Genomic DNA, 16,420 nt, shown 5'->3' with positions numbered 1-16,420 from the left:
GTATGTGCTTAAGACATCCTTTTTAATGTTCATCGTTCTAAATCAGTTAAATGTTGCCTCCTTTAGGACTTTTTTTTTTCTTTTTAATATCAGGCTTTGAGACGACATTCTTAGGGTGAATCAGGAAAGAAATAAGAGTTCCTTTCCCAGAAATTTTATTACATCTCAATGGATTGGGTAAAGCATTGGCCAAGTCACCAGCTTTACTCCAGAGCCCATACAGGTAGTAGAGAAGGGGATTCTATAGAGGGAAAACAAAGTATAATTAACAAAAGAAAGATGAATAAATGCTAGAGGGCAAAAATGATAGATACTCTTTCACATGTTTTATCAAATTCACATTGTTATCTTAAACTCATATTAACAAATTAATTAACACTCTACCCCAAATAATAGTGAGACCTCAAATGTATACTTTGAATACCACTCTGAAAATCCGTCCGTATCTGTTCCCTAAATTCCTTTAGTTTCTACTCACTTTATAACACATTTGCAATCTAGCTTGACCTCAATTACTTTGATGTTGGTCTTTTCTGTCTTCATAATTGTTAATCATTTTTCCTGATAATATTGACTACCATCTCCTCAAAATTTTTTCCTATAATGTGTATATGTCATTGTACTATTCTGACTTTCCTTCCAGTCTCTCAAGATTTCTTGTCTTCTTCAATAGCTTCTTTGCTTCTTACTTTCAACATATATATATATATATATATATATATATATATATATATATATATATATATGCCTCAAGTTCTTTTTATGGCTCCATTTTCTTCTTTGTCAGTATTTTCTCTGACAAAGACTGTGTCTTCTCCCACAAGTTTACTTTTAACCTCTATGCAGATAATTCTCAAGCACTCTCTTTCTGGACTTTCTACTACTATCTTTTTTTTCCCCTTAACTCTACATCCTTATTTCTGACTGCCTGCTGGACATGACTGCCAATAAATATCAAGCTCATTATGTACAAACTTTGAAATCATTTTCCCCTCCAAGTGCACCTTTTCCTTGTTTGTTGTTATTTAACACAACTCTTTTCCCCCTAGTAACTCAGGCACAGAATAAAACAAATCATCTCTTCTTTACCATGGACATTCAATTGGTTATCTAATCCTTTATAAGTTAGTTTTAATGTCTTGTACACCAGCGGCCCCCAACCTTTTTGGCACCAAGGGCCATTTTCGTGGAAGACAATTTTTCCACAGTTGGGAGTGTGGGTGATGGTTCAGGCAGTAATGTGAGTGATGGGAAGCAGTGGGGAGAGGCAGATGAAGCTTCACTCACTCGCACACCGCTCACCTCCTACTGTGTGGCCCAGTTCCTAACAGGCCACGGACTGGTGCTGGTCCATGGCCCAGGGGTTGGGGACCCCTATTGTACACTATTCCATCTCCGTGCCCATCTCTCTAGTTAAAGTTGTATCTTGCCCAAACTCTTGGACAAGATAGAACTTCTTTAAGTGGACTCCTTGCTTTTATTCTCCCCATATTCTACTTCATTGCCATATTAGATTTTTCTTTCTAGTTTTTGTTTCTATGCACAAAACTCCATAATGGCACTACATGGTTTTCTCAATAAGTAAGATGTTTAGCTATGACATGTTGCCATAACATCCTTTTTCAGTCTTTCTCCCAGGATTCCCCCACGTGTACCTTTGCTCTTGTAATACAGAACCATTGGAAAAGTCCCTTACCATGCCTTCTGCTTCTTTCCTCCCTTGCCTTTGCTTATTCTATCTGTCTTTTTTAACTGTTTACATCCTGTCCATGATGTATGACTGAATTCAAATACTCTTATGCATTTAGCCACACCAGATGAACTGCCCTAATACTTTGTTTGTTCCTCTCTTGTGACCATTAATTTAAGCAGCTTATGTTATAGTTGTTTAAGGACTTATTATTTCTACTAGACTGTAAATTTCTTAAGGACTCTTCTTTTTTCATCTTCACACCCCCTACAACAGCAACTAGTTCTGCAATAAGAATTTTTTAATTTAACTGATTGTTATTTTCATACTTCATTTTTTTTCTTACAAAATTTTATAGACGTGCTTCCATTTCATGTTGCATACCATTTAATGAAAGTCACGTTCTTGTTTATTTTTCTTTTATTCTGTTAGAGAAAAATGCTCCAAGCAAACTGGAACATAAAATACAGCCTTTAGAGAGGTTGTTAGTGTAAAATTTATCACTAAGATTTGCACTTTATATATAATGACCCTTAAACTTTTCTATTGAATAATTAACCTATTTAAATGTTACCTTTAAGTTAAAATATTTATTTATGTGAGTGTAAAAATTATATCAACTAAACATGGGATCCCAAACAAAATAACTGAATAATGAAAAGCTCCAGGTTAAAAATGGGGAAATACATTAAAATTTCTTTTGGGGGCTCTGACTTTATTGCTTATGGCAAACTTGATGCTAAAATGAACCATACATACATCACTACTCTGACAGGCTTGAGAAAATGAAAAATACAAAGCTTTACATAAATCAGCCAACAGATCATATTAAAATGCATAATCTTTAGCAGAAGAATAAAGACTTTTAACAGTTCAGAAACTCTTCCTTCCTTATGTAGTTGTTTTAGATTTTTCAAACAGCTTTATGAGAAATAATATTTCAAATTAATTATTGGCAAAGCCATTGCATTCATTAAGAGACAAGGTTCATGGAAATTTAGCTCCAATTTTACTAACGTACCCTAGTATCACTTAGTACTTAATTTTGTTTTTTGTTGAAATAACCCATGGGACAATTATATATTTTATATAATTATAAAAGCTCATATTCGTACTAGTTGTAACTTTTAAAGACATCATAATTTCATGGACCATTCTTGGTCTTTCATTTTATTTTGCTTTTTTTCAGAAACCTCATCAAATATCTTGAAAAAATTTATAACATTAAATCATCTCTCTGCTTTTATTTTTCTCTTCAATCCAACAGATATCTGTGAGCACCTACTCTATTTAAAAAACTGTTAGGCCTACATAGAATTGACTATAATTATGGACAGAATACAGCATAATTCTAATTCTGATTTTAAATTGAAGTTATTATGAGTAATCATTATTCCCAGCATTATGATTACAATAACAGTTCACTAGCTTGGCTAATCTGAACTGAAGTTATGGCCATAATATATTGTTGATTCAAGGTGAAAAGTAATGTGTGGGATATGAACTTGTTTTTCTAAAATATAGTGGTGGAGACAAGGAGCTTATATATTTAATTATATTTGATTAAGGATAGTAAGATGTAAGCACATAATAACCAGACTGATCATATTGGTTTCTTTGGGGAAAGGGAGCATGAAGGGGAAAAACAGAGAGAAGCTTAATTCTTTATATATCTGTAATTGTGACTTCTTACAATGAGCATATATTTTTAAATTTTAAAATATTTGATTAAGAAAATGAGGCAAATGAGTTCATCAGTGCTAAATGAGTATTTAAATGTTATTCTACAGCGTTTTAGTAGTCTCGGTAGAAAGAGATGCACTAGAGCCCTTTAAAACTTTCCATATAACTTAAGTGAAAACAGTACCCACGATGTGGGTTGAAATCTAGTTGATCCTATAGTAAAGTCTAAGCAGTGAATCTTGGGGCAATAAATAAATAAATAAAGACTAGAAGTATTTGGGTGGTTGGCCTTTTGATTATGTTGTGCATGGGAATTTACTCTCACAGCTCATAGACGCATGTATAAATTTGAAGATCCCTGCCACGGAGATATGCTGCCACAGTCTCTATACCACCTCAAAAATATTTCCTTACAGAGGGACGAAAGAAGGAGAAAGATAAAGGATGACTTTTATTCGTGAACATTTGGTTCAGCACAAATTTCCTACCACACCCCACCCTTTCCCCATCTTTTGCCCTCAAGCTAAAGAGCAGAAAACTGATCTGGTAGGAGGGAGCAAGGCATTCAGCAGGTTTTAAAACCTTATTCTATAAACCTTATTGATATAACTTGGAATTCAGGTAGATTTTGGCCTTAGGTACCGCTGTGCCATTGCTGCCATAAATGATCATTGGAGCAGATTAATAAATCAAGCGTCAGATTCACCCAAGTTTAGAGAGCTACTTAACTCATTTCTGTCCCTAATGCATAGATTTCAGTAGTACCAACAATTTATCAGTGTGTCAGGAAGTCATGAATCAAACTGGGCGGTAGAAGAGATTTTGAACCCAAATCTTGATAGATTTAATCAGTTTGGGGCAGGATCATAAAAATAACCAATCAGTTGATTTCCTTCTCTTCCTTCAAATTCTAATTGACTGACTTTTTTTCTTTAATATTTACTTAGTTGTTGTGTTCTCCCGTGTAGCTTTTTGTTCTTGGGGTTGTTTTAAAAAATAAAGTTTCTGATTGGTGTTTTCATAAAGTTTCACTTTGATGATTTCTCATAAAAGAGGTGTGGCATACCACTTATTCATTTAATATATTTATTTGGTGCTTACATTTATATGCCTGACACTGTTCATTCAGTGGGGATACAATAGCGAATTGAACAACCAAAAATCATTTCCTTCGTGGAGCTTTTATCCTATGGAATGAGACAGATAAACAAATCAAATATATAAAATAGAGGGGATGGGGGAAGTTGCCTCATTGCCCATAGAAATGAAGATTGTAATTTATGGAATAAACATGATCTGAGAATCTTAGGCTGCTCTGGTGACAGGTTTAAACCCAGATTTAGGGTAGCAAGACTGGTTCTTTTGGTCATATACCAGAGAGTGGTGGTGAGCTGTGAGTGGTTGGATTTGGGTAGGGAAAGGCTAAGAGTCTTGCCAGAAGCCTGTAGATACATCCAAAGGGTGATTCAGTGAATTAGAAGTCAAAAGAAAATATTCAGAATGAAGCATGGAGAGAAATAAAGAAAAATACACATTAGAGGTTGAGAAATAAAAATAGTGGAAAGGGGGCTTCCCTGGTGGCGCAGTGGTTGGGAGTCTGCCTGTCGATGCGGGGGACGCGGGTTCGTGCCCTGCTCCGGGGGGATCCCATGTGCCACGGAGCGGCTGGGCCCGTGGGCCGTGGCGGCTGAGCCTGCGCGTCCGGAGCCTGTGCTCCGCGGCGGGGGAGGCCACAGCGGTGAGAGGCCCGCGTACGGCAAAAAAAAAAAAAATAGTGGAAAGGTCTAAAATGTAAAGTGTCAGAGAGGAGAGGTATAATGGGTAAAGTGCACAAATTGAGAAGATAATGGTTCAGAACTTTCCAAAATTAATTAAACACACTAAGGTACAGATTCAAGAAGTCTTATGAACCGCAGATGGAATAAAGAGAGATTCATATTTAGGTGTGTGATAATAAAATTGCTGGAAACAAAAATCAAAGAAAAAAATTGAAAATAATCAAAATGCATTTTTTTAAAAGGCTACATTCAAAGAAGCAACTATTAGAATGAAACCTAACTTTTAAACAGAAAAAAAGGGAATCCAAAACAATGGAGTCATATTCTTGGTAGTGCTAAATGAAAATAACCATCATCCTAGAATCTGTAGCCAGCAAAAAATATCCTTCAAAAATTAAAGTGAAGGTACTTTCAGGATGATGGATATGCATTTGCCAGAACTCATTGGTAGAGCACTTATGGTTCATCCATTTCACTGTAATTTTTATCCTTAAGATATAAATATTTTAACTCTAGTTAAAAACATTTATGTTAAAACCTTAACATACTTTATTATGCTTTGGTGTGTCTGCTAGTAATAATTTTTCTAAGTTTTTGTTTAAAATTTCTTAACTTTATTTTACTCCAACATTTTATTAAGGAAAATGGTAAACATACAGAAAAGTCTAAAGGAAGAAGAAATAAAGACCTTCCCAGTTAAAGAAAAACTGAGAGAGTTCTAGACTTGCCTTTCTTATGAGTATTGCTAAAGGGAGTTCTTCAAGTTGAAAAAAAAAAAAGACACTAGACAGCAACACTAAAGCATTTGAAAATGTAAAGCTCTCAAATAAAAGGTAAATATATAGATGTATACAGAGTTTTATAATATTGTAATGGTGGTGTTTAAATTATTTCTAATTCTGGCATAAAATATTATAAGTAAAATCATGAAAAGTAACTATAACTATAAAACTATGTTAGAGGATACAGAATATACAAAGATATAAGTTGTGACATTAATAACATAAGGTAAGAGAGAGGAAGTATAAAGGAGTAGAGTTTTATATGTGATTAATGTTAAGTTGTTATCAGTTTAAAGTAGATTGTTATAGATGTTTGATGCAGTCCCCATAGTAACCACAAAGAAAATTATAGAGAATGCACAAAATAGAGAAAGGAATCAAAGTGTGTTACTACAAAACAAAACAAAAAAATCAAAACACAAAAGACAACTGCAAAAGAGGAAAGGGTGACAAAATAACTAGAAGACTAGAAGACATAAACAATTAACAAGATGACAATAGTGAATCCTCTCTACCACTAACTGCCTTAAATATAAATAGATTAAACTCCAAATCAAATGACATTGGGGAGGGTGGAGATCAAGATGGTGGAGTAGGAGGATGTGGAGCTCACCATCTACAAAACACCAAAAATTACATCTACATGTGGAACAATTCTCATGGAAAACCAAATGACATAGAGTGGTTAAATGTATTGAAAACAACAACAACAACAATATGCCCTTTATAAGAGATACACTTTAAATCTAGGGTTATCCATAGGCTGAATGTGCAAGGATGAAACAAGGTATTCAATGAAAATAATAACTAAAATAGAGCAGAAGTGGCCATACTTATATCAGATAAATAGATTTTTAAGTCAAAAACTGTCAAAAGAGACAAAGAAGAACATTTTATAATGATAAAACAGCAGCTCACCAGGACGTTATAACAACTATAAATATATATACACCTAACAGCAGAGCACCCAAATATGTGAAGCAAACAGTGACAGAATTGAAATGAGAAATAGACAGTGACACAATGATGGTAGAGATTTCAGTCTCTCACTTTCAATAATGTAGAAATCAACCAGATTAAAGGTCTTGGCCTATACTGTAGGAAACAGAGGACTTGACCTATACTGTAGACTAATTGGACCTAATAGACATTAAAATAACACTCCACCCAACAACAATAAATTATACATTCTTCTCAAACATACAAGGAACATTCTCCAGGATAGATCACTTGTTAGGCCACAAAACACTTCTTAACAAATTTAAGAAGATTGAAATCATACCAAATATCTTTTCCAACCAGAATGGTATGAAACTTGAGATCAATAACAAAACTGGAAAATTCACAAATATGTTGAAATTAAACAATACACTCTTGAACAACCCATGGGTTAAAACATACACACACACACACACACACACACACACACACACACACTCAAGAGAAATTAGAAAATATCTTGCGACAAATGAGAGTGAAAACAGAACGTACCAAAAATTGTGAAATGCAACAAAAGCAGTACCAAGAGGGAAATGTATAGTGGTAAACACATACATTAAAAACAAAGACAGAGTGATGTTAGCATCATGGCCGGGTGAGACACCCCCTTTGTTGCTCCCCTTTAATCTGCAACCAGTAAAACATCCACAAGTCAGCAAAGGTGGTTCTGCCTAACACACCAGAACACTGCAGAATTTTCACACATCTGTACATTTAAAGGTGGGTGGACTCCAGCACATGGGGGAGGCAAAACCAAGGGAACAGCAGAGGCAATGCCTCTTATCCTGGATCCTCAGCCACTATAGCTGAACCTGCAGCCCTAGCGAACCCAGTAGCAACAGAGGAGTAGCACACACAACTCTGTCCCCCTGGCCACAGCAGTACTTGTGGCCACAGGTAATTGGGCAAAAGTGGTTCAGGGCCTGTGACCCCATCTCTCCAGCCGATACAACCATGACTTAGGCCTTCCTGCTCCCCACCTTCAACAGTGGCAGCCACAAACTCAGAAACTCAAGACACAGCAGAGGCACTGACAACCCCAACAACCCCCATCTAACCCCCTCCCTCTGCAGCAGTGGAGTCTGTGACTCAGGAGATCCCCAACACAGGAGTAGCACCTGCCACCCCAGTGCCACAGATGCTGGCGCCAACAACAAGCAGTAACAAAGGGCACTAAGCTACACCGCTGAATGACGGAGGCAGTGGAGGGTGGAGAGTGACATCTCTAAAGCGCAACCAGAGGTGGCCCAAGTAAGGAAGACCAAAACTTGTGCTATAGCACTGCCTACCAAGGAAAGAAAGACCTGTAATATCCAACCTGTTAAATCCGTTATTGGAAAAAAAAGCAAAAAAGCTTTATTTAAAGAAGAAAAGTATTCACTACTTAAAATGAGTAACAAATCATCAAGCATCATAAAGCATCACAGTAACACTGTATCACAAAAAGAAAATGACACTTCTCCAGAAACCAAAAGTAAAGTCATGGAATATTACAAGCTAACTGATAGAGAATGCAAAATAGCTGTCATGAAGAAACTCAATAAGCTATAAGAAAACTCAGAAAGGCAGTTCCATGAGTTTAGGAGTAAAATTAATGAACAGAAGAAATAGTTTACTGGAGAGATTGAAAGTCTAAAAAAGAACCAAAACGAAAGTCTGGAGCTGGAAAACTCAATAAACAAGATGAAGAATGCATTAGAAAGCATTAGAAGTAGAGCAGGCCATGCAAGTGAGAATTAGTGAGCTCAGTGGCAGAACTACAGAAATGATACAAGTAGAAGAGGAAAGACAATTAAGATCTTTTAAAAAGTGAGGAAGTTCTACAAAAGCTATCTGACTCTTCTAGGTAGGGCACCATAAGGTCATAGGCATCCCAGAAGGAGAAGAGAGTTTTTGTTGTTGCTGTTTTTTAATAACTGAGAAATTCCCAAACCTGGAAAAGGAACTGGATATAAAAGTCCATGAAACTAAGAAAATACCTAGCTACCTCAACACAAAAAGACATTCTCTAAGATACAGTATATTAAAATTGTCAGAAGTCAATGAGAAAGAATTTTAAAGGCAGCCAGGGGAAAAAAGATGGTAACTTAAAAAGGAACCCTTGTAAGGTTAGCACATATGTCAGCAGAAACTCTACAGGCCAGGAGGGAGTGGAATGACATTCTCAAAATACTGAAAAATAAAAATTGGTCCACCAGGAATCCTCTATCTTGCAGTTTTAATTCAGATATGAAGAAGAAATAGTCTTTCTCAGACAAATAAAAGCTGAGGAAGTTCATCAACACTAGATCTGCCTTACAAGAAATGTTGGAAGAAGCTCTTCTACCAGAAACAAAAAGGCAAAAGTACACAAAACTTTGAGTAAAGTGATAGAGTCAGAAAATTGTGACTCTGTGTCAGAATAAGTTTTTAAACACTTTAATATAGCATAAAGGTTGAAGGGGGAAGCAAGCAGTAAAAATAACTATAGCTACTTAAATTTGGTAATAAATTCACAACATAAAAAGGGGTAATTTGAGACAAAAAAAGCATAAGAACACTAAGATATATAAAGCAATTACTAACAGACCTAAAGGGAGAAATTGACATCACAATAATAGTATGGGATATTAACACCCCACATACATCAATGGATAGATCATCCAGAAAGAAAGTCAACAAGGAAACAATGGCCTTAAATGAAACATTAGGCTGGATAGATTTGATAGATTTGTACAGAACATTGGATCCAAATGCAGCAAAATACACATTCCTAAGTGCACATGGAACGTTCTCAAGAATAGATCATATGTTCGACATAAAACAAGTCTCAATACATTAAAGGCTGAAGTCATATCAAGCATCTTTTTTGGTCACAATGATATGAAACTGAAATCAACCACAAGAAGAGAGCTGGAATAATCACAACTATATGAAGACTAAACAATATACTACTGAACAACTATTGGGTCAATGAAGAAATCAAAGGAGAATTTTTTTAAAAAATCTGAAGACAAATGAAAATAAAAATACAACATGCTGCTTACATGGTATGCAGCAATAACAGTTGTAAGAGGGAAGTTTCTAGCAATACAAGCCTACCTCAAGAAACAAGAAAAATCTCAAATAAAACCATCTAATCTTACATCTAAAGGAAATAGAAAAAGAAGAACAAATGAAGCCCAAATTCAGTAGAAGGAAGGAAATAATAAAGATTAGAGTGGAAATAAATGAAATAGAGACTAAAAAGACAATAGAAAAGAGCAATGAAACTGAGCTTTTTCTTTGAAAAAATAAAAATAATTGACAACCTTTAGCTAGACTCACTAAGAAAAAAAGACAGGAGTCTCTGATAAATAAAATCAGAAAGGGGGGAAATAGCAATGGATACTCAGAAATACAAAGTAATAAAAGAGAATATTATGAACAGCTATATGTCAACAAATTGGACAACATAAAAGAAATGGACAAATTCTTGGAATCATATAACCTGCCAAGACTAAATCATGAAGAAATAGAAAATCTGAATAGTCTGATCACTAGTAAAGAGATTGAAATAGTAATCAAAAACCCCTCAGAAAACAAAAGTACAAGACCAGATAGCTTTACAGGTAAATTCTACCAAACATTCAAAGATGTAATACCTATCCTTCTCAAACTCTTCCATAAAGTTGAATAGGAGGGAATGCTTTCTAACACATCTTAAAAGAACAGCATTACTTTGATACCAAAACTAGGCAAGCACAACACAAAAAAAGAAAATTACAAGCCAGTATCTCTGCTGAATATAGATGCAAAAACCCTCAACTAGCAAACTGAATACACCAATACATTAAAAGGGTCATACACCATGAACAAATGTGATTTATCCGAGGAATGCAAGGATTTTTCAATATCCACAAGTCAATCAATGTGATATACTACATTAACAAATTGAAGAATAAAAACCATACGATCACCTCAATAGGTGCAGAAAAAGTATTTGACAAGATTCAACATCAATTTATATAAAAACTCTCAAGAAAATGGGCATAGAAGGACCCTACCTCAACATAATAAAGGCCATCTATGACAAATCCACAGCTAACATCATACTTAATGATGCAAAACTGCAAGCTGTCCCTCTAAGATCAAGAATAAAACAAGGATGCCCACTCTCACCACTCTTATTCAACATAGTATTGGAAGTCTTAGCTAGAGCAATTAGATGGGAAAAAGAAATGAAAGTCATCTAAATTGAAAAGGAAGAAGCAAAACTGTCACTATTTGTGGATAGCATGATCTTTATATATAGAAAATTCTATACCAAACAACTATTAGAAATAGTAACAGATACAGTAAAGCTGCAGGGTACAAATTAACGTGCAAAGTCCATTGTTTCTATATTGCTAACAGTGAGCTAGCAGAAAGAGAAGTTATGAAAATCTCATTTAGAATTGCAACAAAAAGAATAAAGTACATAGGAATAAATTTAATCAGGGAGGTGAAAGACCTGCACACTGCAAACTGTAAGACATTGTTGAAAGAAACTGAAGAAGACATAAAGAAATGGAACAATATTCCATGTTCATGGTGTGGAAGAATTAACTTCTTAAAATGTCTATATTACTTAAAATGGTATACAGATTCAGTGCAATCCCTATCAAAATCCCAAGGACATTTTTCACAAAAACAGAACAAAAAATTCTAAAATTTGAATGGAACCACAAAAGACTCTGAATAGCCAAAGCAATACTGAGAAAAAAGAACAAAGCTGAAGGTATCACATGCCCTGTCTTCAAACTATATTACAAAGTTGTAGTAATCAAAACAGCACGGGATTGGCAGAAAAAAACAGATATATAGATCAGTGGAACAGAATTGAGAACCCAGAAATAAAATCCACATGTATATGGACAATTAATTTATGACAAAGAAGCAAAGAACAATGTAGAAAGGATGTCTTTTTAATAAATGGTGTTGGGAAAATTGGACAGCCACATGCAAAAAATGAAAATAGAATATTATCTCACACCATACACAAAAATCAACTCAAAATGTGTTAAAAACTTGAAGGTAAGACCTGAAAACATAAAACTCGAAGTAAACACAGGCATTGTGCTTTTTTACATCAGTCTGAAAAATATTTTTCTGGATATATCTCCTCAGGCAAGGAAAACAAAAGCAAAAATAAACAAATGGGACTGCAAATTAAAAAGCTCCTGCATGGTAAAGGAAACGTTTAACAAAACAAAAGGACAACCTACTGAATGGGAGAAGATGTTTGCAAATCATATATCTGATAAGCCATTAGTATCCAAAAATATATAAAGAACTCATACAGATCTCAACAACAACAACAAAACAATCCAATCAAAAAATGGGCAGTGGAGCTGAATGTTTTTCCATAGAAGACATACAGATGTCCAACAGGCACATGAAAAGATGTTTAATGTCACTAATTATTAGGGAAATGCAGATCAAATCCACAGTGAGATATCATCTCACACTTGTTAGAAGAGCTATTATCATAAAGGCAAGATATAACAAGTCTTGGCAAGGATGTAAAGAAAAGGGAATCCTCATACACCATAGGTAAAAATGTAAATTGGTACAGTCACCATGGAAAACAGTATGGAGATTTCTCCAAAAATTAAGAATAGATCTATCCTATGATCCAGCTATTCTATGCTGATATTTACCCAAAGAATACAAAAACAGTAATTCAAAAAGATACACACATTTGTATGTTCATAGCAGCATTATTTACGACAGCCAAGATATGGAAAGAGTCTAAGTGCTTATCAGTGGATGAATGGGTAAAGAAGATGTGGTATATATACTACATCTTGCTGACAACGGAGTGTAGGTTCTTGTCTCATCACAGAAAGTATTCAGAGACAAGACAGGGAGGTCAAGAAGATAAAGCGAGGATTAATTTAAGTGATAGTACACTCTCAAGGGGAGAGCGGGCAGTTTCAGGTCAGTAGCTGCCCCAAGTTTCTTTGGCAAGCCAGTTATGTGGGCCATAGAAATGAAGGGGTGGAATATTCATTAGGGGGGAGGGGTGTGGGGATCATACTCCCTGATTTTCATCCCAGCTCCATCTTCCAAGGGGAGGAGGGATGTCATGGTATCAATGCATGATGGAAGCTTCTTATCTGCAAGGCTAATTTTATTGTAATGAGAGCAAAATGAGCAAAAGCTTATATTCAGACACTGGAGATTCCCAGCTTTTCCCACCTTTCTTTGCCTCTAGGACACTATCATCCCAAAATATGTGGTTTCCTGTCAGTCTGGAGGTTCCTGCTTTTCTTTTTCTGCCCAAGCACCCCCATTGTTTACAGGTTGTATGGTTTCCTGCCATTTGGCCTGTGCCCCCCTTTCTATGCTCATATCTAGGTAACTGCCTGCTTTAACATTGCCACTTACAACAACATGGGTGGGCCTTGAGGGTATCGTGCTAAGTGAATTAAGTCAGATGTAAAAAGACAAATACCATATGATTTCACTCATATGTGAAATATATTTTTTCAATAGTAAAATAAAATAAATGAACAAATTAAACAAAACAAAAACAAACACCTAGATACAGAGAAGAGTAGTGGCAACCAGAGGGGAAAGAGTTGGGGGAGAGGGTGAAATGCGTGAAGGAACTCAACTGTATGGTGAGGGATGGAAACTAAATTCTTGCTGGTGAGCACATGGTATTGTATACAGAAGTAGAAATATAATGTTTTACACATGAAACTTATATAATGTTTTAAACTGATGTTACCTAAAGAAAATTTTTTAGATGATTGGGAAAAAAAAAAAAGAAAGATTTCAAATCAACAACCTAACTTTACACCTCAAGGAACTAGAAAAAGAAGAACACGCTAAACCCAAAGTTAACGGAAGGAAATAATAAAGGTTAAAGCAGAAATAAACAGTAAAGAAGAGAAGAATGATAGAAAAAAAACAGCAAAACTAAGAGTTCATTATTGGAAAACATCAACAAAAACGACAAATCTTTAGCTAGACTAAGAAGAATAGAAGACTGAAATAACAAACATCAAAGATAGTAGAAGTACATTGCAACTGGTATCACAGAAATAATAAGTATGAGACTACTATGAACAATTATATGCCAAAAAATTGGAAAACCTACAAATAATAGATAAATTTCTAGAAATAAATGAACTATCAGGACTGAATCATGAAGAAATTTAAAATCTAAGCACACCTATAACTAGTAAGGATATTGGATCAGTAATCAAAAACTTCCCAACAAAGAAAAGCACAGGACTAGTGGTGTCACTGAAGAATTATACCAAACATTTAAAGAATTAACACCAATTTTTCTCAAACTCTTCCAAAAAAGTGAACAGGAGGGAATATTTCCAAGCTTATTTTATGAGGCCAGCAATACCCTGGCAAAGATACTGCAAGAAAAGAAAATCAGGTTATGATATTGTAAGAAAAGGAGACTATAAGTCAATGTCCCTGATGAATGTTGATGCAAAAATCCTCAACAAACTACAAGCAAACTGAACTCAATAATACATTAAAAGAATTGTATACCATGACCAAGTGAGATTTATTCATGGAATGCAATGGTGGCTCAGCACATGAAAATCAGTCTATATTATATACCACATTAACAGAAGGACAAAAACCACATGATTATCTTAACTGATGCAGAAAAAGCATTTGACAAAATTCAACCCTTTTCATGATGAAGGCACTCAACAAACTAAGAAGAGAAGGAAATTACCACAACATAATAAAGACCATAGGTGAAAGCCCACAGCTGTCTTCATACTCAATGATAAAAAAATAAACGGAAAGCTTTCCCTCTAAGATTAGGAAAAAGACAAGCATGCCCTTTCTCACCTCTTCTGTTCAATGTGGTACTAGAAGTCCTAACCAGAGCAGTTAGTCAAGAAAAAATAAAAGGCATTCAAATCAGAAGAGAAGAAGTAAAACTTTCTCTGTTGGCAGATAATATGATCTTATATGCAGAAAACCTTGATTCCACAAAAGTATTATTAGAACTAATGAACAAATTCAGCAAAGTTGCAAGATACAAAATCAACACACAAGTTCAGTTGCACTTTTAAACACCAACAACAAACAATCTGAAAAGGAAATTAAGAAAACAGTCCTGTTTATAATAGCCTCAAAAAGAATAAAATATTGGATTGGCCAAAAAGTTCATTCAGCTTTTTCCTTAAGATATTACACAAAAAGCCCAAACGAACTTTTTGGCCAACCCAATACTTAGGAATAAACTTAACAAGTAGATGGAAGATTTATACACTGAGAACTACAAAGCATTGCTGAAAATAATTAAAGATACAAATAAATGGGAAAACATCTCATGTTCATAGGTTAGAAAACTAATATTGTTAAATTACCCTTACTACCCAGAGCAATCCACAGATTCAGTGCAATTCCTATCAAAATCCCAATGGCATTTATTTTTCAGAAGTGGAAAGTACTATTCCTATGGAATCTCAAAGAACTCCAATAGCCAAAGCAATCTTGAGAATGCAAAACAATGCTGGAGGCTTTACACTTCCTGGTTTCAAAACATATTATGAAGCTACAGTAATTAAAACAGTATGGTGATGTCATAAAGACAGACATGTAAACCAATGGAACAGAATAGAGAGCCCAGAAATAAACCCTCATATTAATGGTTAAATGATCTTCAACACGAATGATAAGGCTACTTAATGAGGAAAGCATGGTATTTCAACAAATGGTGCTAGGAAAACTAGATATCCACATGCCAAAGAATGAATTTGGACCCTTACCTTATACCATATGCAGAAATGAACTCAAGATGGATTAAATGCCTAAACATAAGACCTGAAGCTATAAAATTCCTAGAGCAAACATAGGAGGAAAAACTTCATCACATTGCATTTGGCAATGATTTCTTGGACATGATACCAAAAGCATGGGCAACAAAAGCAAGAATATGAAACAAATAGGACAACATTAGACTTAAAAACTTGCACAGCAATGGAATCAGTCAACAGAATACAAGCTACAGTATGGGGGAAAATATTTGCAAACCATGCCAGTATTCAGAATATATAAAAACACCTACAACTCAACAGTAACAATAAGAATAATCCAATTTAAATAATGGCAAAGGACTTAAATAGACATCTCTCCAAAGAAGATCTACAAATGGTAAACAGATGAAAAAATGCTCCTCATCACTAGTTATCAAAGATATGCAAATGAAAACTGCAATGAGATATCAATTCACATCCATTAGGATAGCCACTATCAAAAAAACAGAAAGAATACCAAATGTTGGTGACGATGCAAGGAAATTGTAACTTTTGTGCACTCTTGATGGGCATGTAAAATGGTGCAGCAGCTATGTAAGAAAGTATTGAATTTCCTCAAAGTATTAAAAATAGACCTACTGTATGCCCAGCAATCCAACATCTGAGTATCTATCCAAAATAATTAAAATTAGGATCTTAAAAAGAAATTTGCACTCCTGCATTCATTGTAGCATTATTCAC

General features: G+C 34.9%; 1 protein-coding gene across 1 annotated transcript in view; it reads left to right on the top strand.

Annotated features, from left to right (window-relative positions):
• The first annotated feature begins 777 nt into the window (after positions 1 to 777).
• Positions 778 to 16,420, top strand: part of LOC137226919 (uncharacterized) — a 261,239-nt gene continuing 245,596 nt past the window's right edge. The window contains exon 1 of the mRNA XM_067742387.1: positions 778 to 5,984. The gene's annotated coding sequence lies outside the window, so the exon portion shown is untranslated. The remainder of the gene's footprint in view (positions 5,985 to 16,420) is intronic.

This window comes from Pseudorca crassidens, chromosome 1 (assembly GCF_039906515.1).
Source record: "Pseudorca crassidens isolate mPseCra1 chromosome 1, mPseCra1.hap1, whole genome shotgun sequence".
Lineage (NCBI taxonomy): Eukaryota > Metazoa > Chordata > Mammalia > Artiodactyla > Delphinidae > Pseudorca > Pseudorca crassidens.
This window is presented reverse-complemented; position numbering and strand designations above follow the sequence as displayed.